The sequence below is a fragment of the Pelodiscus sinensis genome, chromosome 3 (genome assembly GCF_049634645.1).
Source record: "Pelodiscus sinensis isolate JC-2024 chromosome 3, ASM4963464v1, whole genome shotgun sequence".
In the NCBI taxonomy this organism is placed as follows: Eukaryota; Metazoa; Chordata; order Testudines; family Trionychidae; genus Pelodiscus; species Pelodiscus sinensis.
In genome coordinates, this window is record NC_134713.1 from 178,810,913 (window position 1) to 178,834,011 (window position 23,099).

The window sequence follows — 23,099 nt, forward strand, 5'->3', positions numbered from 1 at the left end:
CATTATGTCATCTTGCTTCATATATTTCACTCTGATCTTTTCTAGGATAAAGCTCATTTGAGAAATCTTTCCTCTGCCTTTGGGGAGAAATTATTTGCCTTCTTTCATTTGGTCTGAAATTTGCCTTCTCAATGCCTTTGTTTAAAAAGAAAACTTATTTACATCTTCTTGGATCCTATTAGCTTGCTAAATTGCCTAATTGTTGCAGTTTTAGAAATACCAAGTCATTTTCTCTCTCAAGTCATTGTGGCTCTATTTTATGGCTTCCATAATAGCATTTAGTGGTCCAAATTCAGAGCCTACTTTCTTTAGAAGGTTTTTGTATTCATTCATGCGTATTCTGTCATATCTGAGAAGACCATATCCCTCCCATATATATGAAATTGGGATAAACACTCTTTGAAAATAGAAGATATTAGTCAGTACAAGATCCGCTCTGAAAATCTCCTGTGTGAGAATGAGTGCCACCTAAAGAAATTCACTGTCAGTCCACAGGGAAGGTATTTGATATTCAATTCAAGACTACTTTAGAATTGCCAGTCTTCTCATGGCAACTTTGTGGATCATTTTAATTAATTTCTCTATCCAAGTTCCGATGGATCCCTCTTTCTCTCTTTTCCTGCATAGCCCTTCATAAACAAGGGCAAGTAATCTTATTATGACAAATAGCAAAAAAGTCTTGCACTCTCCTGAATTTTTCTAACATTTACTATGTCTCAGCAGATAATAAAATATTTTGATTTTTATGTATCAATAACTTTCTGCATCTTTTTTTTGCAACACTGATAAGCCTTGATTGATTGTACCCAATGGCCAAATTTGTTTTAACCTCATTAAGCACAAATCCCATTGAAGACAAAATTTCCTTTTGAGAACTAAGAAAAAATTCTGGTTGTAGCATTGATTTAGCCTTAATTATTTTTTCCTCCTTGAATTACCCAACATTTTTTGGGTACTGGTTACTGTCTTTCAGTAATGTATCTAGAAATTTAACCAGTTTTAAATGACCTCTTCTTTAAGGACTTGAAACAGATCACACATGCCAGGTGTGGAGATGAGGTCTCGTATATTAAACTTCCATTTATATTTTAATATCTAGGACAACAGTTAAATAGAGATTAAAATACAGCAAGTTTAAAAATTTTTAAAAGCAGACAAGGGAATAAAATTTGAAGAATAATAAAAAAACATAGATTTGTAGAAAACTTTATGCTTTGTCAGAAATCTTCACTGATGCTATGTCTATACTGCAAGGCTTTTCCACAAGAGGCAAAGCAAATGGAGCACTCATTTGCATATGTCGTGCTCGCATTTGCACTTCTTCCTCGGATCCCTTTTGCGCAAGAGGTTTTTGCGCAAAAAAGAACTGTGTAAATGGCTCCTTTTTGCGCAAGAACCCCCTTTTGCACAAGAGCTGTTCTTCCTAAAAAAATGAGGAAGAACAGCTCTTGTGCAAAAGGGGGGTTTTGCGCAAAAAGGAGACATCTACACAGCTCTTTTTTGTGCAAAAACCTCTTGCACAAAAGGGATACGAGGAGGAATGCAAATGCGAGTGCAACATATGCAAATGAGAGCTCCATTTGCATTTCTTCTTACGGAAAAGCCTTGTAGTATAGACATAGCCTGACATTGTAGTCCCAAAATGCTTAGCTATTAATAATTTAAAATATAAAATATAGCGGTGTCTGAAACTTCATGCTGTCCCTCCCCAATAATTGTCTTTAATTAATATTATTATTGATCACATAATAGAAGACCTATTCTGAATGATATAAGGATTTGAAGATTTCAAGGCAATACTTTGCAACTTAATTATGTTTCCCTAGGAGACTTAACATAATTCAATTTATTTTTCCCTTGTGTTTCATCAATCATTATATGAATAGAAAAGATGTGTGAGCCTCATTTTTATGTGAATTTCTGTAGATTCAGAAACTTTCAACTATACACAAATCACTGAAAGAAAAAGAGCAAATCTTTTACAAAGACACCAGCCTTCTAAGCCTTGACAGTGATGATGGCAACAAACTGTTCAGCTGTATAGCCCTTGTAAAACCAAGTTCTCCTTGTGTCTAACCGGTAGAAATCAGTCCTACTTATTGTTTTTCCTTCATTCTTTCTGAAAAGGCTTTTATTGTACATGGAAGACACATGCCTCTTTTTGTGTGTGCTTTTTCTCTTGCAAAAATGTTTTTACTGTTGATTTTGGCCTTTTTTGTATGATGTTCTATTACTGCTAGAATCCATATGGTAGTGTGAAACATAGGTGATATCAAATCCTGCAATTTTTTAATAACTAGGAAGCTCTGCACCTCCACTTGGGAAGCCCATCAAGATATTCATCACCTTTTATATGAGGTCTCCAACCCACTCACTGAAATGAGATGGAGTTTAATTTTAGGGTCTGTAAATCTGCAAGGTGTTTTACATCTAGGCGACTGATGTTGTCAGACACATTTTGTGGAACTGCTTTTCTGTGTTAATGAAGCACTTGTGCTTCATCCGATATAGTCTGAATAGTACTGATTCTCATAGCAGAAAAATAAATGCTGTTTGGCTATGAACTAATTGCAAACGGTGATCACAGAATATCAATGTACACTCTTGGCTATTTAAGAGATGTCTCGCTGTGTTGGAGCTGTTTGAAGTGTGGCACTCAGGAGAGCTGTTACTGAACCCAGCAGAGGGTGCTCCAGAGTTTGCGATCACCACGCAGTCTCATGGCAGTATAGAAATTTCATTACCTGCTCTAACAGTCTAACTTTCCTTACCTACTGTGGAATCTGGTTAGCAATGGTGAGAGGAATCAGAGATGTTCTATTGCTAGGGGGTTAGATGAAGGAGCTTTTTAAAAAATATCAAATAATTCCAGATCTGAGTCAGTGACTTTTAAAATGAAAGGTCTACTCTGTTACCGTTAATGGGCAGTCTTTCATAATTCCTTGCTATCACAGTACGAACTTCCCCTTTTCAAAGCCTTTCTGAACCTCTCATTGTCCAGCATTTGTATCCCTCACTTTAATGAGCGCTAAATAAGAATTATATAAGTATTTCAATAATTCTCACTGGACAGTTAATTAAGCAGCACTGAGTCTAAGGAGCAGTCAGCTATTACCTCCTTTTACAGACAAGTGCATCCACAGACACAAAAGGGAAGAGGTCAATTTGAAAAAATATGATGTGTGGATTAGTAATTTTTCTCTGTAATAAATGACCTAGCTAACAAGCTGAAACAGTGAAATAAAATTTCACCTTTTTTTGTCCCCTCATTTTTCCAATCCACTCTCTTGTATTCTCTCAAGCTTCTTTTACACAGGAAATGAATTCCCTTTAACTTTTTAGGGACTGAAAATGTTGAACTAAAACTTTCCAAATTTGCTTCCCTCAGTAAATTGCAAGGGGCATGGCCCTGCCCAATCCTTCAATACACATTTTTTTTAAAACAGCTTCTGTTTTTTCTCATATTTGATAGATCCTACCACAAACTTCAACTAGAGTGAGTGCAGAGGACCATAACACAAGTCTTACACACAGGATATTTTATTAAGTCCAGCAGTTAAAAATGTACAAAGTTCCTAGTAATAATCCATTCATTCTGTTCTCGCCTGATTCTTGGAGTAAGCCTGCACAATTATTCAAATCCCAGCTTTTAGCTACAGCATACACCTCGCCATGGGGCTGTGCCTCTGTAATCTTGCTTTGGTCTTGCATGTCAAATGGAATTAACTCCCATAAGAAATGTATGCGAAGACAACCCAAAGTGTCTAATCCTGCTGCTGTCTTAAATTTCTGAAACTCAGACCTGTCATCTTTTTCTATAGCTTTGTTGAAGTTCTCACTTATGCTTCAGTCCATCCAAAGATGAAGTTTAGGGAAATTTGCATTTTTATATATTTTTCAGTTGTTCACTCCCGTGTCCTTTTCATGTCTTCCCTTTGTAGGAATGTTTCTCCTGCTTCCCTCAACTCCAGTCCTATTTGATACTTGCAGAAATCCTGATAGAGGTGGATTCAGTTGTTTTTGAAGCTGGCAATACACTGATTACGTGCTGATTCAGAGGCCAAACCAAAACAGAAACTAGGACTTGTGTGAGTGAAGAAATAATGATATCATTATTACTATATCTTAACAACTCAAACCAGCTAATCACAAAAACTAATTCTGCCTCGATTAAATCTCATACTGCATCGCCGCCTTCATGAATAAAATGTGCATTGAAATTAGTTTAGGTTAGTCTAACTATTGTTGTGTTTGTGTGCTGTATTAAGAATAGATTAGCTAAAGAAGCAACCTTTCTGATGCTTCTGACTTCTGCTTTTCTGTGGCTGAGGTGGGAGGTGTACATTCAGATATCAGCAATATATGTCAGTATCGTAAATAATGATTTTAAAAGGAGAGTGAAAAGCTGTATCACACAGAACTTAATTTTCTACTTATTCAATTGGGCAGGCAAGATTTGATTAAGGCTGGCCAATTTTATATGTACTAGCCAAAATGCATTTACATAGAGGGGTTCTATTTCAACATAAATGCAGTAAATAGCAATTACAATATTATAGTCAAATAAAAAGCTGTTTCTTCTTGCTATCTTGGGTAAGTGAGGTGGGAAGGGTAAAACTGTAACTTACTGTAGTGGGTATTTAATAAGTGATAAGCCACAGCACTCTCCACTTGAAAGTTAATTAAGGCCATCAAATGACCATATTTGTACAGAAAATATGTTAATGGTTTAACCATGGTAACAGTCACAACAAAGCCCAGCAAAATAATAATGGCTTTATGCATCATTTTCACTAATCATTACAGAAATGCTTAACTTTTAAAAAAGAGAGTATATTTTGTTTGTTTTCACATTTTTAAGAAGTAAGCATATTAGCAGTTAATTCTGAGTTTTTTCATTCCACTGCAAACAGGCTCTGATATTGAAATTTTGAGCTATGGAGGAGGTCAAAGTGTATTTACTTATAATGAAATTATATCAATATGAACTATATTGTTCATGTCGATGTGATGTTCTCTCTCTCTCTTTCTCTCTCTGTTGTTGTCTACATGTGGATTTTGAAAGTAGACTCTTTAACTTGTTGAACTTCATCTAGTCTTTCATATCTTCTTTAATTTGGAAGTGTAATTGTTGTGTGGGTTTTTTTTATGGTTGAAAATCATCCTCAACAGTAAAAAGGATGTAAAACCAATTATACTATCCACTGAACAGAACACTCAGTGGTCAGATCCTACAGTCCTCCCCCTGGAAGACTCCTCATTCAGATCATTGAGACATTTTACTATTTAAGGCTTGAGAGACTGATTCTGTACATTGGTGAGTATCTTCAACTTTCATAGAGACTGAGGGCACTCAGCACCTTGTAGAAGACATGGGTCCTGAATTTAACCCATTCTGAGTAAATAATATGCTATACAATACCTTTCTTTGATTGTTAACCCTCATTAATAACACCTTGCATTTGTGTAGCACTTTTTATTCAATTAATGTGCTTCCTACTGAAACCATCATGAAATATTTCTGGGAGGTAGACTCTACTAGCTTCTGCCTGTGTGAGTGCTGAAAGTATATCAGGTAGTCAATGGACCTATGCTAATTTACGCCTACAGAAGTACTGGCTCCTATTATCTACTACTCTGAAAAATAAAGGATGAAATTATATAGATCCTACTGCTGTGGCAATAAGATTCATTCAGATAAGGCAAGTTAATTAATGACTTTTGCCACTCTCTCTTCCTTACTTTAAACTGTTTGTTCTTTAGTCATATTATAATAACCAACATTTTCAAAATAATCTACCATTTTAAGGCATTTATGCAAATACACATGTATCTATGCAAATAAACTCTGACTTGAAACATATATATATATTCTTCTTGATTTAGTCATATAGCACTCACTATTAATAGCAATGTGTTACTCCAAGGGCATGTCTACACTAGGGCTGTGTCCAGACTCAGGGTTTTTTTCGAAAAAAGTAGCCTTTTTTCGAAAAAAAACTTCCCCTGCGTCCAGACTCAAGCCGCGTTCTTTCGAAATTAATTCGAAAGAACGCGGCTTTTCTTTCGATGGCGGTAAACCTCATTTCACGAGGAAGAACGCCTTCTTTCGAAAGTTCCTCTTTCGAAAGAAGGCGTTCTTCAATGTAAATAGGGCTTCTTCAAAAGAGAGCATCCAGACTCACTGGATGCTTTCTTTCGAAAAAGCAAGCCGCTTTTTCGAAATTTCTCCGTGCAGTCTAGACGCTCTCTTTCGAAAGAGGCTCTTTCGAAAGATGCTTTCGAAAGAGCCTCTTTCGAAAGAAGCCTGCAGTCTAGACATAGCCTAGGAAATTATATCAAAATAACTTATTTTGAAATAATAACTCCCAAAATAACTATTTTGAAATAGCATGTCCACTATAGGTAAGACTTGAAATTAATCTAAGCAGACTCCCTTAATGTGAACATGCTACCTCGGCTTACAGCCCCAGGAAGCACTGAGGAGTAATTACTTTGAATGACTCTGGGGAGTAGATATTTCAAAATAGCAACAGTGGAGCATTCACACTACCTCTATTTCAAAATAACTATTTCAAAAGAAGCATTATTCCTTGTGGAAAGCAGGAGTTATTATTTGGAAATAACCAGCCCCTTATTTCAAAATCATGGGCTTGGTAATGTGGACGCTCCGCTTATTATTTCGAAATAAGGGGAGTTATATAGAAATAACTCCCTAGTGTAGACCATGGCCAAGGAAACAATAAATGCTGAATGCCAACTATTTCTATTAATTTTCATGATCAGAAATGTCTTTATTATCTCAGGTTTGCTCTTTAATAAAACAAAATACATGTAGTTACTCCTCACAGCAGAGTCCTTTTAGGCAACAGCTAACACAATGAAACACCGACATTTCCATGGGTGAGAATGTCCTATTTCTTGGCTTGCCACATTTGAAGTATCCCACACTAACAATTCTTCAAGACAAATAAAATCAAGAGCAATAAAACAAGGAGGAAAATGTCAACAGAGAATCCTTACTTGAAGCCTAACTTTTGGCATGAGGGGAGATGTCTTCTGTCCTAGTGCCTCAATTCATTCTCAGTATTCATTGACTGTCATCTCCTAGTGGATACCAGTAGTTTTTTTCCCCATCTGTCATAGGTTCTTAGATGGTCCCCATTGATGTAATATCTATGTGTCTCAAAAATCTTTGCTATACTGAACTCCATAACACTCCTGTAAAACAGTGAGCTACAGCTAGGGAGTGAGGCACAGAAAGCGTTTTGCCTTAGGTCAGATAAGGGGCTTTTGGGGTATGTCTACACTGCAACACTATTTCGAAATAACTAGTGCTATTCTGAAATAACTTAGTCCAAATCTACATAGCAGGCAGTTACTTAGAAATAGTGACAAAATACCATCAAGCTAGAGGACTTCTTACTCTGATTCCTGCAACCCTCATTGTACAAGGAATAATGGAAGTCGGAGGAAGAGTGCTCTATTTTGATGTAAGTGCTGTGTATAAGCTCCCTATTTTGAAATAAGCTATTTCAAAATAAGACGTGCAATTGACATAGCTCAATTTGTGTAGCTAATTTTGAGTTAAGCCCTGCAGTGAAGATGCACCCTTGGAGACACAGGGACTTAAACAGTGGTCTTCAAGGGTCTAAGCTAGTACCCTAATGAATGGAGCAGGTTTCTAGACCTCAAGTCCCCTTGTCTGGCCTCAGATTCATCTCCTCATCATTAGCGATGTCAGCTTTTCCCTCTTGGTTCTTGGATCACTGCAGTGCTATTTCTGGACAACTTGCCATATTGCTAATGCATGTGTGCAATCACATTATAAAACTATATTCTCGGGGGTCCTAGGCTATGGTAAAGGAACATAGGGTTATGGTATGCATTGCTCATGTACATCATGAGAAATGAGTCCTTGTGAAGAGTTAATGGAAGATGAAAACTGTGTGGCAAGCTGCAGCACGTAGAAACGTGATCCACTTGGCAAAGGGTAATATGTGTAAATGAATGGCCAAGTTGAGGGAAAGCAGGAAAATGCTGGCTAATGTGAAGTGATCGTATGGGAATAACTAATTGTGAAAGATGAATCAAATGTGAGAAGAGTGTAAGTGAGGGGAGCTTGGAGATGTATTGAGAGTGTGAGAGCAATAGCAGAACAGGAGGGAAAAGCGAAGGAGTGGCTCAGACTATTGAAGAAAAGCCAAGAAAAGAAAAATAATAGGCAGAATTAGGAGAATATCCAGCAGGTCACGTCTGTGCATCAAGTAAAATAGAGGCCTAGCTTCTGTATTCTCATAAATTAATACAGAATCTCTCCGGCTCAGTCAAGGGCAATGAGTGGGATCAGATGGGATCAGAGCTTGGGCTCTGAGCCAGACTTCTTATCAGAAAGCAGTTTGAATGTGACAGGGTTGATCAAGTAAAGGACCAGTGTATAGGATAAATGGCAATAGTGGAGCATGATAATTTATAGAACAAACCCATTACAGAGCAACGGACCTAGAAAACTGACCAGAATCCAAGTAGGAAGTCGTTGGACTTACATTGGCTACAGTCTTTTGGCTGCAGGGCTTCGTTACATTTAACCATAAAACTAATTTTAAGTATGAGAAGAAAATGCCATCTAAAGCTGGAGAATGGGCTCATGGAGTGTACTGGAACTGTGGCAGAAGAAGCTCATACAAATGTGGTGATGGACATTAAGAAATGTTTGTTCTCCTTTTCCATAACCTTTATAAAACTGTGGCCAATCAAATTTTTCCAGATAGTGAACAATTTTTAACACAGGCTGCCTTTGTGTAAGTTCTACTGTGAGGCACTTACATCCTTCTGTTCTATGGCATCTAAGCTAGATAGAGAGAAGGGACTATAGAGAGAGCATAATTTCTTTTGTAATCTTAGGCCATCATCAGAAATGAAGGTTCTGGGGAAAATCAGTTCTGTGATGAGTCGATGGAGCCCTGCCTGTTATGATTGATTAAAACAAATGGGGAGCACTTTGCTTAATTGCTAACAGCAATGTTTAATATCTCTCTGAAGAGTGTAGGCTACAAGTAACCTTAAAACATATTGCTCATGTAGTCCAGCCTTTGCTCTATAAGACATCATTGGATGACAAGAAACTTCGTAATTAATGCCTCATCTCCAACCTCTTTAAGCTGGGAAAGGTGCTAGTAACTCCAGCACTTCCAAATTCAGTATTTCAGATCTCTTCTTCTCAGGCGTCTCTTCTGGCAATGGCATGCAACAGAAATTGTATTTATTTCATTTAATATCCATGCTAATGTTAGAGCAACTGATGTTCTTTGACACCACGTGGACCGTGAGGTTCCACTAGCATGTCTGCAGAACTTTGCTGGGGTAGATAGAATCATGTAAAGGTGCCTGCATGATTTCCTCTCCAAGAGATCCCAAATGGTGATGGGCAGCTGCCTGTGATCTCCAAGGCTCCCAAACTAACAGTCCTGTCACCTCTCTTATTCCACACTTATTGGAAGCAGCTAGAGGAGACCACAAGCTGTTATAGGCTACAGTTCCATCAGAATGCTGATACTATGTAGCTAACTCCAGTGCCTCTGGTGCCCATCTAGACTACCCTGAAGTTTCGAAAGAGGATATGCAAATTCCTCAAAAAATGAGGTTTACACGGCTTTTTAAAAAAGGGGTGGGAGGCTCCTGAAAAAAACACTTCCAGACTACTTTCACTTTTGAAAGCTCCACTTTCAAAAGTGAGATCAGAAAAAGATATTCAGATTCCCATGGAATTTGCTTATCCTCTTTTGAAATTTCAGCATAGTCTAGATGAGCCCCTAGTGTCTGGGTGAAACAGAGACACAGATGAAAAGCAGTTGGTTTAGGATTAATTAGTTATGGCAGAACAACAGTCATGCTGATTCAGAAATATTTGGAAAACTGGCAGGGTCTGCGACCTTAACTTCAGTTAAGGACATTTGTCCACTGGTTATCCCAGAGATGTGCAACTGCACTTGTCTTTGCTCCTGGACAGCAACAATAATAACAAACTCTCCCCCTGTCACAGCTATGTATAGCAAGATGATGATGCCCTTTCTGGCAGATGAATGCCTCATCTTGCCTTTTTCTCTTCCAGAACAGACTACTCTAGAGCTATACATCTGGAGTAGCCCATGAAGGTCACCCAGAAGCTATGGTCTTGAAGTACTTGCTATTACAGTAGACGCTTGTTAGTTGCAACATATCAGTACCCTATTTCTATGTTGCTGCTAAGCAGCTGTTGCTGTTATAGGGAACGTTGACAAGTCACAGTAGAGAAAGTGTGTTCCCAGGTTAAATTTGCTCACAAGTGGCAATTGCTCTTAACAAATATTTCTGCAAAAGCTAACATAGGAAAAGAAATCACAAAAATATACAATAGTATCCAAAAATACAAGTCCTTAGTTAAACCAGTTAAGGTGGGGAAAATCAGAACTGAGATTCAAATAGCATCTCCTACTTTCCCTTCCCCAGATACTTTTGGGGTGGGATCCAGGAGCTGATTTTATACAGCATTTGTTCTTCACTGGACACAGACATAGTAGGATGAGTTAAACTGGAATCTCAGCTTTTGCTCCCTTTTTGGTGTGTTTTTTATGTTGAAGTTGTCTATTCAGCGATATTTGAACATTCATGTCATTTAGTCTATATATTCTGTATACATTCAGGCAAATAAATCACTTTGTGCTTCCATTCCTCAGAAGGAAAATAATATTTCCTTTCTCTTATCTTTGTCTCTCTTGTCTTGTTTGGCTGCAGACTCTCTCAGGAAGGGATTGTCTCTTATTTCATGCTGATGAAATGTTTGATGCAATGAAACTCCACTTTTAGCTGGGACCTCTGGGTGCTTGTGCAGTACAAAACATAATAATAATACATGCAGCAAGATATAAATACCTCAGAGCACCTCATAAATACCTCAAGTAATCTGTGACAACAGAAACTCCAAATATAATTGAGACCTCAGAAGGAGGAGGAAGGGGTGAAGGCTAGGAGCGAGGACCAACATTTCTCCCAACTCCTCTTGAAGAAAGTCCTTTTCCCTGCTGTTGCTGCTGCCATCTCTGTTGCTGCTGCACCATTGTCCGTGTGAGAGGTCTGCACCTTTAGGACTAAGATAATTTGCTGCAGCCATTACCAGGGATGGGATTAAACCCAAGAGGCCACTGCTGGTGAGTCACGCTGAAGGGGTGAGCCAAAGGGGGCTTCTCTTTGGTGCAGCCCTCGGGGCACGCTGAGGGCATGTGGTGTTCTGTGGTGACGGTTTTGTATGTGTGTGTGGTATAACTTATTATTATTTTATTATTTTGTGCTGGTGAGAGCAGCACATTTATTGTTTGTTATTTGTGTGGTGGCCTATTCAGTGCCTGGTGAGAGCAAGAGGGTGTGGAGGGTTCTTGGTGAGAGAAGGTTTCCCCTGCTTGCCCATATTGAAGGTCAAGGACAGTGTGTGTGTGTGTGTGTGTGTGTGTGTGTGTGGTTATGGGTGGGTGGGGAGATTAAGAGGGAGGGTACGGATGGCATAGTGGGAGTTGTGATGGGGAGGGGACAATATTGCAGTAAGATCAGGATAGGCCAGCTGACAGGAATGAGGTTTAGAAAGGTACAAGCTATTCCTTGTTCCAGTCCCGTTTCCTGTTTCAATGACCCTGGGAATCTTAACAGCTGACCATCAGGCCTGAGGGTGCTATAGTTGAATGCCAGGTTGGTATCTCAGAAGACAGTTTTCATTCAGGATTTAATCCTGGATGAAGGGGATGACCTGGCCTGTATCACCGAGACCTGGCTGCGAGTGGAGGGAGGCATTAACCTCCCCCAGTTGTGCTTGGCTGGGTTCTCGGTTCAGCACCAGCCTTGACTTGATGGTCTGGGGGAGGGGAGGTGATTGTCTGCCAGGAAACCATCTCACTGGCCAGGCCCCAGTCCAACAAAATGCGTGTCTGTACCTGGTGTTAGGTGGCTGGGATAAATTAGTTGTTCTGCTTGAGTACCGCTCACCTTGCTGCTCTGCTCAAGCTGGCTGAGGTAGTCTTGGACGTGGCATTGAGAACCCCGAGGCCTTTGATCTTGCAGGATTTTAATGTTCATGCTGAGGCTGTCCTGTCTAGTCTGGCTCAAGACTTTATAGCTACCATGATGACCTTAGGAGTATCCCAAGAAATAACTGCTCCTACACATGTGACAGGTCATATGCTCGATATAGTCTTTTAGACTAAGGATAAGGGATGTGGTTACACTGCCTCTGTCATGGACCAATCACTACATGGTCAATTTTAGACTATTTGTTGACCTTCCCCTCCACAGTAGCAGGGAACCAATTAAGATGGTCCACTCTCGGAGGCTGATGGATCCAGAGGGTTTTCTGAGATCTCTGAGGGATTGTTCGGCCATTATGGCTAATGGACCTGTTGATGCCCATCGAGGTAGCCTGGGCGGTGGGCATGATTGCTCCTAAGTGTCCTTTTTGGGCTAGTTGAACCAAGTTTGCCCCTTGGTTTCCTGGGGAGTTGCAGGAGGTGAAATGCTCTATGTGATGGCTAGAGTGTTGCTGAAGAACTCGAACTGAGTCAGATCAATTGCAGGTTAGAGCCAAATTTTGAGCCTATTCTGTGGTGGTGCTGACAATGAAAAAGAGTTACTTCTCTGCCATCATTATGTCTGCACAGTGTCATCCGGTGGAACTGTTTAGAGTGGTGCGGGGCCTGACAGCCTGGCCCTCGTGATGAAATGGAGGGGTCCTCAGCAGTCCACTGTAACTTATTTACAAATCACTTTGAAGATAAGATTACTTGCATCCTGTCTATTTGAATTCTGGCTGTCATGTAAGCGGGGTACAGAATGTGATGAGTGCACCGTCCAGTTGTTTTTCTTTGGATTGGTTTCAGCTTTTGTAGATCAAGGATTTGGACAAGATTCTTAGAGGAGTGCAACTGATCAAGTGTTCACTCTACCGCTTCCCCTCGTGGCTTATTAAATTGAGCTGAGAAGGGATGACTGGTTGGATTGAGGGATTATTAATGCATCTGGGGAGGCTCTGCTCGGTGTTCCTCCACTTATGGTGATAAGGTTGACATCTACGTGGAGCAGGGTCTTCTCAGCCTTTGCCCCTAGGCTATGGAATTCTCTCCCCTAAGACATTCACCTGGTGCCAGCGTTGGCACTGTTCCGACGCCCACCCTTTTTACCTGTGCTTTTATTGGTGTTTAGCTGTGTGTGTGTGTGTGTGTGTGTGTGTGTGTGTGTGTGTGTGTCTTCTTGAGGTATTTTAGCAGGTTTTATGTCTCCCCTTTTGGGGTCCTATATTTTACATATATAAATATATATATTGTGTTTTAAATTTTTTTTGTAAGCCATCTCAAATATTTTAAATAGAGAAACAGGGTAAAAATATTGTAAATAAATATATTTAAAAATACATACATACATACATACATAAGAAAAGAACCCATAATAACCTTGCAGTCCAGAAACCTTAGTTTTGATCCTTTAATTGAAGTGGTTTTGGGCATTCTCTGGACTTTCTTGGGAGATAGCCAGAGAACACCTAATAGCCTACCAAGTGTTAATAGTAACTCAATATATGATACTCTTCTCTTTGAGGCAGTATTTCATAGATGCTAGGGAGCATTGTGTTGCCACAGATGCTTTCTTGCAATGAAAACATAAAAATTAAGTATTGATTAGAGTGGGGCAAAAATTTGGAACAACTTTTCCATCCAAAACTCTATAGTTTATAACGATTTGACAATAAATTATTTACTTTTAAATCTATAACAATATCCATTATATACAGCCATGTAAATTTAACATATATATAGCATAATATTTATTATATCTATCAATAAAAATTAAAACATATAACAATAAACATTAAATACTTAGAATCTATACATTTGGTACATGCTGGTCAAACACATATCAAATAGGCAGAGAGAGTTTACTCAAACTGCAGGCTTTATTGACACTTGAAACCCATACATTTCAGGATATTAAAACAGATGATATTACCTTAGATGCTTCTAGAACAATTCTCTCTGACCTGTCTATGGTCCTGCTGCTCTGTCACATCTTTTGTGAAGGATGTTGCTCAGGCACTGAAGTCTAGCTGCTATTGGCTGAGGTGCCAGATTGCGGTGTGATAGTTGCAGAAGTCAATCTGGCACTTAGGTGGAAGTTACAGAAGCCTGTAAGATACTGCAACTGTGGTACTGTGTGTGTGTATGGAAGGGGGGGGGGGGGGGGAAGAGACTCCTGTTGGTAGGGTGCCAGAAGCTGCTTTTTCCAATGCAATTCTGGAGCCTTGAGGTGTGCTGCTGAAGCTGCTGCTGTCATAGTAGCAGATCTTCAGGCAGTTTCTTCCTTGCAGGGTCTTCAAGCAGCTTCTCAGGTTGCTTCTCTTGGTTTGTTATCTTCTCCAGCTTCTCTGTAGTTCTATGTTTTTTCCCACCAGAACTTTAGCCTACCAGCTATGGGTTTTATACTCTTCAAGCTTATTACATATTAATTTATTATCGTAATTCCACCAATCAGTTCCAGTAATTCACACATGCTAATTTATTTCCTATTTGACATTCCAGCTCGACTGATCAGCTTCTAGCTTATTAATTTTTCTTACAACCAATCAGCTTGCAGCTTAACTATGACGTTCTCACCTAGTCACATGTACCTATAGACTCAACACATTCCTGTAGAGTTTTCCAGCTGACTTTTGGATGAGCCTTAGTTACTTTCTGTGTGAGCCTTATTCACATGCAATGGACCCTTCTGAGCTTTAGAGAAGGAATCTCCCATTCTGATTGCATCACTCTATAACTGCCACAACTGATTTTTTCTAATTTAAACTATTATCAGTGTTATTTAACTAAGGCCTTACTTTTAAGCATTTTAAGCCACCACCCTTTCTATGTCAAATTACGCATTTTACAATTTTGACACAGTTTAAACCCATTCTGCAGTTTTTCTGCTGATTTCCAATTTCAAACTGGGCAACTGAGGCAAACATCTTTTGTCACAATGGCACTGATCCCCTGGTAGGGTTTGTATTTAGGTTAAGTCTATAAAATTATTTGGGATCCTTTGGGATGTACAACGCAATATAAATGTATCATGCTATTTTTATTATTTCAGGATTGCTTCATTAACCCCTCTGCTTCCAAATCAATCCATTGCTTTAGTGGCTCCATTTCTCCTTTAGGATGAATAAACTACAAAACTAATACAACCAGCTACAAGAACACAGATAAAAAACACTAAGTTTTCCTGCAGCATTATATTAAAATATTAATAAAATAATTAAAACGAGTGGTTTTTTTAAAAATTTTTGTGCCCCTTTAGTGAAGAACAGAGATAACTGGAAGACAGAGAGACAGTGTGAGTAACTCACCATTAGGACTTCTAAAGCTTTCCCACAGTGCTAATAACTTAGGCTCTTGCAATTTACTCTCCTCTTAAACACTTTCCATTGCACAAATAATTGGAAACACCTCTCTTTCCTTCTTTCTTCTTTTTGTCTCATTTCGCCGTTGTTGGCCCTTTCCAGGGGGACCTATAAAGAACAGAGCTAAAGAAAGGGAAGGTGTGACAAAGCTTAGACAACAATGTTGTTTTAAGTTTTACTGCAATAGCTCCCACAAAACAGGCATTCTGCAACTTTAGTGCCTGCTGTCTTGGCCCGTTTCTTCTCTCTTTGATTGGCAGAGTCTTACATAGCTTTTGAGCTGTATTCTTCCACCTTCTGGTAGAGACTTTCTCAAAACAGGAGTGGTAAACAGTGGCACTAATACCGTTATTGCTTGGGAACAAATTCTGATCCTACTGGCCCCCCATAGCAACCCCATTCCAGTCTTCACTCAGCCACTGCTCATCTCCCATAGGGACCCGGGTCTCCCTCTGTTGAAGAGGCTGCCCACTTGTTTACCACACAGTGCATGAGCTGATGCTTCCTGAAACCAAGTTCACAGTGGATCCCCCAATGCTCAGTAATACACGGTCTGGACACAGGAGTAGCCAGGCCAGATTTTAGTGATGTTATGACCTTGTGCTCCATGTCACAACACTTCTCATTGACATTTAGCCAAGTCATACTTCTGTATGGATGAAAGGGTTGCCAGATCCAATTTCAGTAGCATTGCAACCACACAGCTGGAGTAATGCTCTGGAATGCTCAATGGGTATGTCTACACTACCCCGCTAGTTCGAACTAGCGGGGTAATGTAGGCATACTGCAATTGCAAATGAAGCCCGGGATTTGAATTTCCCGGGCTTCATTTGCATAAGCGGGGCGCCGCCATTTTTAAATCCCCGCTCGTTCGAACCCCGTGCCGCGCGGCTACACGCGGCATGAACTAGGTAGTTCGAACTAGGTTTCCTAGTTTGAACTATCGTTACTCCTCATTCCACGAGGAGTAACGGTAGTTCGAACTAGGAAGCCTAGTTTGAACTACCTAGTTCGTGCCGCGTGTAGCCGCGCGGCACGGGGTTCGAATGAGCAGGGATTTAAAAATGGCGGCGCCCCGCTTATGCAAATGAAGCCCGGGAAATTCAAATCCCGGGCTTCATTTGCAATTGCAATATGCCTACATTACCCTCTTATTTCAAAATAGGAGGGTAGTGTAGACATACCCTAATAGTGTAGTGATTTAGTATGGGGCCATTGCTTAAAAGGCTCAGCAGCCTATGGAACTTTGAGCAAGAGCAAAATGTGTTTTTTGGAGGGGTGGCGGGATAGAAGGGTGCCACAGATGGTTTTAGGGCTTTTGCTACTGGAAAATAGGTTTTATTTTGCCCATAACCCATTTCTATGTCTCTTTGGCATATGTTTCCAGCATAGCTCAGAGAGGCACCCGGGACAAAAAGAGCACTAGGGCTATGTCTAGACTGCAGGCTTCTTTCGAAAGAGGCTCTTTCGAAAGCATCTTTCGAAAGAGCATCTTTCAAAAGATCGCGTCTAGACTGCAGGCGGATCTTTCGAAAGAGAAATCCGCTTTTTCGAAAGAGAGCACCCAGTGAGTCTGGATGCTCTCTTTCGAAGATGGCCTCCTTACCTTGAAGAACGCCTTCCTTCGAAAGAGGAACTTTCGAAGGAAGGCGTTCTTCCTCGTGAAACGAGGTTTACCGCCATCGAAAGAAAAGCCGCGTTCTTTCGAAATCATTTCGAAAGAACGCGGCTTGAGTCTGGACGCAGGGGAAGTTTTTTCGGGAAAAGGCTACTTTTCCCGAAAAAACCCCTGAGTCTTGACACGGCCTAGATGGAGAGATAGGAGATGTGGGTTCACTTTCCAACTTTACCACTGCTGTGTGACTGTCTATTTAGACTGGTCCCCAGCTCCTCCCAGGGGGATAAAGATTATGATAATTTATTATGTAATAATGTAATATATAGAATCTAAAAATAGTTTAGACCCTTTCAGGATATGCAAGACAACAGTTCTTCCCCATGCCATTTAAATCCAAAGCTCTGATTGTGCCAGCCAATGCACCCATGTAGATCCACTTGTACCTGTACTGAGTTGCACTAGTTTCAGTGAGGCTCCATGCAGGACCAGGGGTTTGCCAACACACATAGTACAGAAGCTAAATAGACTACATACAGAAGAAGGGATGGGAAAAAGTGGAGGAAAAGCCTAAAAAGATGTTTATATATATATTTCAAAGCCTTTGTCAATATGCAATGTTTGTTCCTTAATTCTAGTTAATGTTTGTTAAGTTTGTTTGGCACTTTTTTTGGAGAGGAGGGATTAAATCATTGCCTTACTGAACCTTAGTTTTTCTCATGTCTCGCTTTTTTGAGTCTTTAATTCACAATGTTTATGGAGGAAGGATCATCTTAAGAGGAGGGGATGCCATTGGTCTAAGGCTATGTCTAGACTGCAGGCTTCGTTTGGAAGAACTTTTTTCATAAGAGATCTTCCAAAATTACTTCTTCTGAAAGAGAGTGTCCACGCACAAAAGTGATCTGCTTTTTCAAAAGATAGCGTCCACGCTGAATGGATGCTATCTTGCATTTAAGCTGTGGACGGAGGGATCACCAGGACACCTGTGCTTTTTCTTCTTTCCTCTTCTTTCGAAAGAACTCCATTTTCCCCGTCCACACATGCCTTTTCCTGAAAGAGCTCTTACAAAAGAACACGATTGCAGCTTACCGCCATTTTTCCGACAAAACTCTGTAGTGTAGACATACTCTAAGGCACAGACCTAGCCACGACAAGGTCTCAGTGCTAGTCCTAGCTCTACTCACACTTTCTGGATGGCACGGGTCATCCTATTTGTTCAACCCACAATTCTACAGTAATTATCATCAGCTCCATATCATGCCATTAGTCTAAAAAGATGACAATTTACAAATCATATGCCAAGAAAACATTATGAGTCATTATGATTCTTGAAGCCAATCCTTTGAAGTCAGTGAATTTATTCCCACATTGTTACTTGTTTGTCATGTGAAAATATAGGTCTAATACCAATGACTTTAAAATACATGTGTAATAAACAGCTTTTGCTGTGGGAAAAACTCTGCATCCATTGAAGTGACTGGCATATTCCCCCACTTGAATATTATCCCATAAATACAAGGGTAGCACTTTTATAATATCACTAGTCGCCTCAGAATAGACAGACACAGCACAGATGACATCATAGACCGTGGTGTTTAATAATATTCAGAAAACATATTGTTTCTATGTGAAGCACAGTAAACAGGTCATCACAGCTCATTTGAAATAAACTGCTTTTGTAAGACAAAGAGAACCTGTCCTTACATTGCATCCCTAGAGCCTATGGTTTAAAACTTATATTTTGGTCTTATAAATGGCATCAATTTATCTGTCTTATCCTTCTATTGAGCGCAGAACACATGCAGCTAGGAAACAAAAAGGACATGCATTTATTTTCAAGCATAGGACTTTCGAACCACTTGGGAAGAATATTCTTGATTGAGAACCAAAACATTCCATGATGCTTAACAAACCTGCAAATTGAAAAATCAACATCTGCCCTGTGTAGCAACAATAGTAGGAGAAGGACCTATAGCCTGAAAAATTCAAAATATTCCTTAAATTATATTTTTGTGCATTTACAAAATTACTACTCTCTGAATCAAAAGTCTCAAGCTGTTTTTATCTGAGAGTATACGTTGTGTCGATAGACAATATCTCAGCCTGAAGTCGTACATGAAAAGCCCTGCTGCATAGCATAATGGACAGTCCTGTGAACAAGAAGCTGCATCTCAGTGAAAGCTCCTGTAATAATATTTTAAAATAAATGATATGCATCATTAAATCACTGAGGATGACTAACTCAATTTTAGAAAAACCACAACTCCTGCAATCACAGTTACAGTTCTTATTTGAATATTTTAGCTTTTACTGGGGCTACCAATATAAGCTAGTGAAGCCACACTGCTTCATGTAGATGAAGGCACTACTCTAAAAAAACCAGGAAGGAATCTATGGTTACACTAGTGCAGGCTAGATGCCTTGTGTCTACATGGGGAATTTTTTTTCTGATTTTCTTATTTGCATATCACAGACGTTTCTTTATAAAGTTATTTTAAATAATTTATTAGATTGTTCTCTTCAAAATTATACCAAGGCTAGGGAAAAAAGTCTTCAAAGTCTCATGTAAAGGTTTGTGCTCAAGTAGGGCATTTACCTGCCTCACTGCTGATGTTCTAAAAATACCTCCATGTCCATACTATTATCCATTCTTCACGTCCAATTGCTCTGTTATGGTAATAGTCAGAAGCACACCATGTAGTAATTACTTACAGCTGACTTAAGAAAAGAATATTCAACTCCCCCACTGTTCCACTAGAAGGTCTTTATGCACTATTAACTCATTCCTGTTTATTAATACTCTACTGGCAATTCTGGCTGCTGCTTTTTAGGTTTGTAATAGGAGGACTATTAAACAGCAATTATTGACCATATGGGTTGGTGAATATTTGTTGTTGTTGGTTTTTTTTTTATTAATCCTTTTAACTTCTTTTTAAGGAAGCCATATCACAACATAGTACAAATGGCATTACATCTGCCTGGGATTAAGAACCTTGGCAGTACTTCCCATTTAGAAAATGCAAACTGAATATTTCAGAGATATCATAGAAGCTGCAGAAATAGAGAACAATTAAAAACATGAACATCCTAAGAGGGAAGTACAAGGAAAACATTTTACAATTGGGGGCATATTTAAAATTTTATTTTTTTTAAGATAAATAGAAATCTGAGGTTTTTTAAACTCATTGAATTGGTTTTAGAATTTACAAATGACTGTTTCCAAATTTTAAACTAATAAAACCCAAGCTAGACAAAGTGCAAATTACCAGACCTCTGGGTCCTAGGCAACAGCCTTTGTGAATGAGTCTGCCTAGTGAAAGGGTTCAGGAGGGAAAAAATGATAGTAATTATGTCTCAAATAGCTGCGTTGGAGAAAGTGGGTCTTTTGATTACTGCAGTTCTTGCCTTTGGCCAGTAGCAGTAGTTAACAGTTCTGTAGTTTGCAGTGGTTGCCTCTCCTCTCGGCTTTCCAGAGAAAAAGAGGCAGCCAGTTGCAATTCAGTCAACTCTTTCACAGTGGTGCTTCCTTCTTTCGCTGCCCCGCAGGGTGATGGTGAGAGAAGGAGCTATGGGTATGTCTACACTAGCCCCCTAGTTCGAACTAGGGAGGCTAATGTAGGCATTCGAAGTTGCAAATGAAGCCCAGAATTTAAATAGTCCAGGCTTTATTTGCATCGTCCCGTCTGGTCGCTATTTTGAAATTTCACTAGTCCGGACTAACTGCCCATGGCTATTCCTCCTGCAAGGAGGTTTAACAGGTAGTTCGAATTAGGGGCTTTAATTAGAACTACCGGGTCTCTGCCACGTGTAGCCACGAGCAGTTAACTAGTTTCAAAATAAAAAGTTTCCTATTTAAAAAAAGTCAATTTGACTCTGTTGTTCCACTGCTAATGAAACCCTCAATTGTTTTTCTATAATAAATTTACATTTATCATTAACTTATGAGTTAAAATGTTTTCTTGTATCTCCAATACATAAATGCAGAATAACTTAGAAAAGCCCGATATATACAATGTCAGAACCAACACTTCTTTTAACCTAAATTGTAGTGTAGACAAGTAAAATTGTCAACATTTACTTCTAGCCTTGTCATGAAAGAGATGTTTTATCTGGGGGTTTTCAAACTCTGGGTCATGGCTTGTAAGGGCAAGCCACTAGCTGGCCATGAGATGCTTTATTTACCTGTGCCTCCTTTAGTATGGGCAATCAAAGCTCCTGTTGGCCATGGGTCACCACCATGGGAACTGTGGGAAGTAGTGTCCTGGTCCGCACCACTACTCACAACTCTCATTGGCTGAGTACAGTGATCTGTGGCCAACAGGCGCTGTGATTGCCCATAGTTGGGGAGGTACAAAGCATCTTGCAGCCAGCTAGCAGCTTGCCCTTACAAGCTGCAAACCAGAGTTTTGAAAAACCCTGTTTTAGTGTGATTGTATGGATCCTCAAGCAGTTATTCCTCTGAAGTAGTGTATCTGGTCATTACACCAGTGTTTCACAGCATGCACTACCTGCCTGATGGTGTCTTTGTTCACTTTAAGGTGCTGTGTTTTGGTCCATAAAACCCTGAGAGACTGGCCTCTCCCCAGGTGAAATTCTGCCCACACTGAAGTCACTGCAAGATTGCTGTTGACTTCGGTGGAGATGTTTGACCTGGAGCTCCCTTGGTGTAGAAAATAGTCATCTGGCAGAAAGGTGAGGGCTCTTCTCTGTGTCTGGAACAGCTTGGATTTGTTGGGCATAGCAGAGTGCTTTGAAGATCATCTGTTTGGTAGTGCTTTTGGAGAGGCCTGAAGGTAGGAGTGTAGTAGTACATATTTTGCTATTTAGGAACATTTTGAAACATTTGCTAATTAGGTTAAGTGAATGGAGTGTCTGCGTTGGTGATGAGTGTTCTTTCCTGTGCAGGTTGGTGCTTAAAATCATTGTTTGAATAGATAGATGTCATTTCAGTTTCTAAATGAACAAATGGAAGCTTGGAGTGAACTAGCCCATGAGGTACTCTACTGCTTCAGGAAACCCCAGGTCACATGCAAAATTTACATTAAGATTGATGTCAAAGCCTATCAAAGAGACTACCACATCTGCTGGGCTTAACTCTTAACACCACACACTGTAGGTTACTATGGTGGGCGCATTATTCCCGAGCCTCGATCAAGATTTTGGTTCATTTCAGTTAAATGGTTAGTTCCCTCTTTCCTAATTTGAACCTGGGCGAAAACATTAAACAATAGTTGTGAAAAGACTCTAGGAAATTATATTTTTGAAAGATAAAACAAAAGTGGATAAATGACTGTGCCAGTGACACTTTACTTAATCACTTTGGTAGATTAGTTGTGTGTAACATTCTTAGTGAAACTGTTGTGTAGCACCAACCTTTGCACATGTGAAAGGAAAAATGTCGTGCTAACTATTCAGCTGTTCTGATTGTTACAGTGAAGAGATTAGAGTAGCGCGACTTTGTCAGTTCATCTTCTTAACTAATAATATATTATTTATTACAAGGATTTGGTTTCATAAACCTGTCTTCTTCTTTTCTTTTAAAGATATCACTTACTATTTGATCTGTACTCTTTAAATATGTACTGATGTGTGATGCTGCTGCGCAAGCCACATTTTTAATATCAAAAGTTTTCACCCAGTTTTCTCTAATTCTGCAATTTATGTTCACAAGGCTGGTTCAAGCACTTTGGGGTCCCTGCAGCCCAGCACATCAGGGGCCTTCCTCCTCTGTCATCATTTATTTTTCCCTTCCCCTGTACAACCAGATATAAATTATTGGTGTGAAAAGAAAACTCGGGTCTATATAAAAATACTGCAGACTACCTAGGCTTTCCGTATTGTGCTACCCTCCCCGCCCTCAGCACCTAGTCTCCTTCACTCTCAGTGTACTCACTGTACAATTTACTGTCTGTGTAGGAGCCAAGCCCTTTCATCTTCTTTCCACTGCACTAAGTTTGTGAGAGGAGCAGCCACAGGAGATGTCTTCCCAAGTCTCCTCCTTGTCGCCAAGGGTTTCTTGTCTTCCTGTTGGCC

The 23,099-nt window shown here is 39.7% G+C and overlaps 1 long non-coding RNA gene across 1 annotated transcript in view; it reads left to right on the forward strand.

Annotated features, from left to right (window-relative positions):
* Window positions 1-23,099, forward strand: part of LOC142828065 (uncharacterized) — a 77,544-nt gene that overhangs the window by 44,312 nt on the left and 10,133 nt on the right. The window contains exons 5-6 of the long non-coding RNA XR_012902996.1: window positions 3,942-4,088; window positions 10,774-11,186. This is a non-coding gene — a long non-coding RNA (uncharacterized LOC142828065). The remainder of the gene's footprint in view (window positions 1-3,941; window positions 4,089-10,773; window positions 11,187-23,099) is intronic.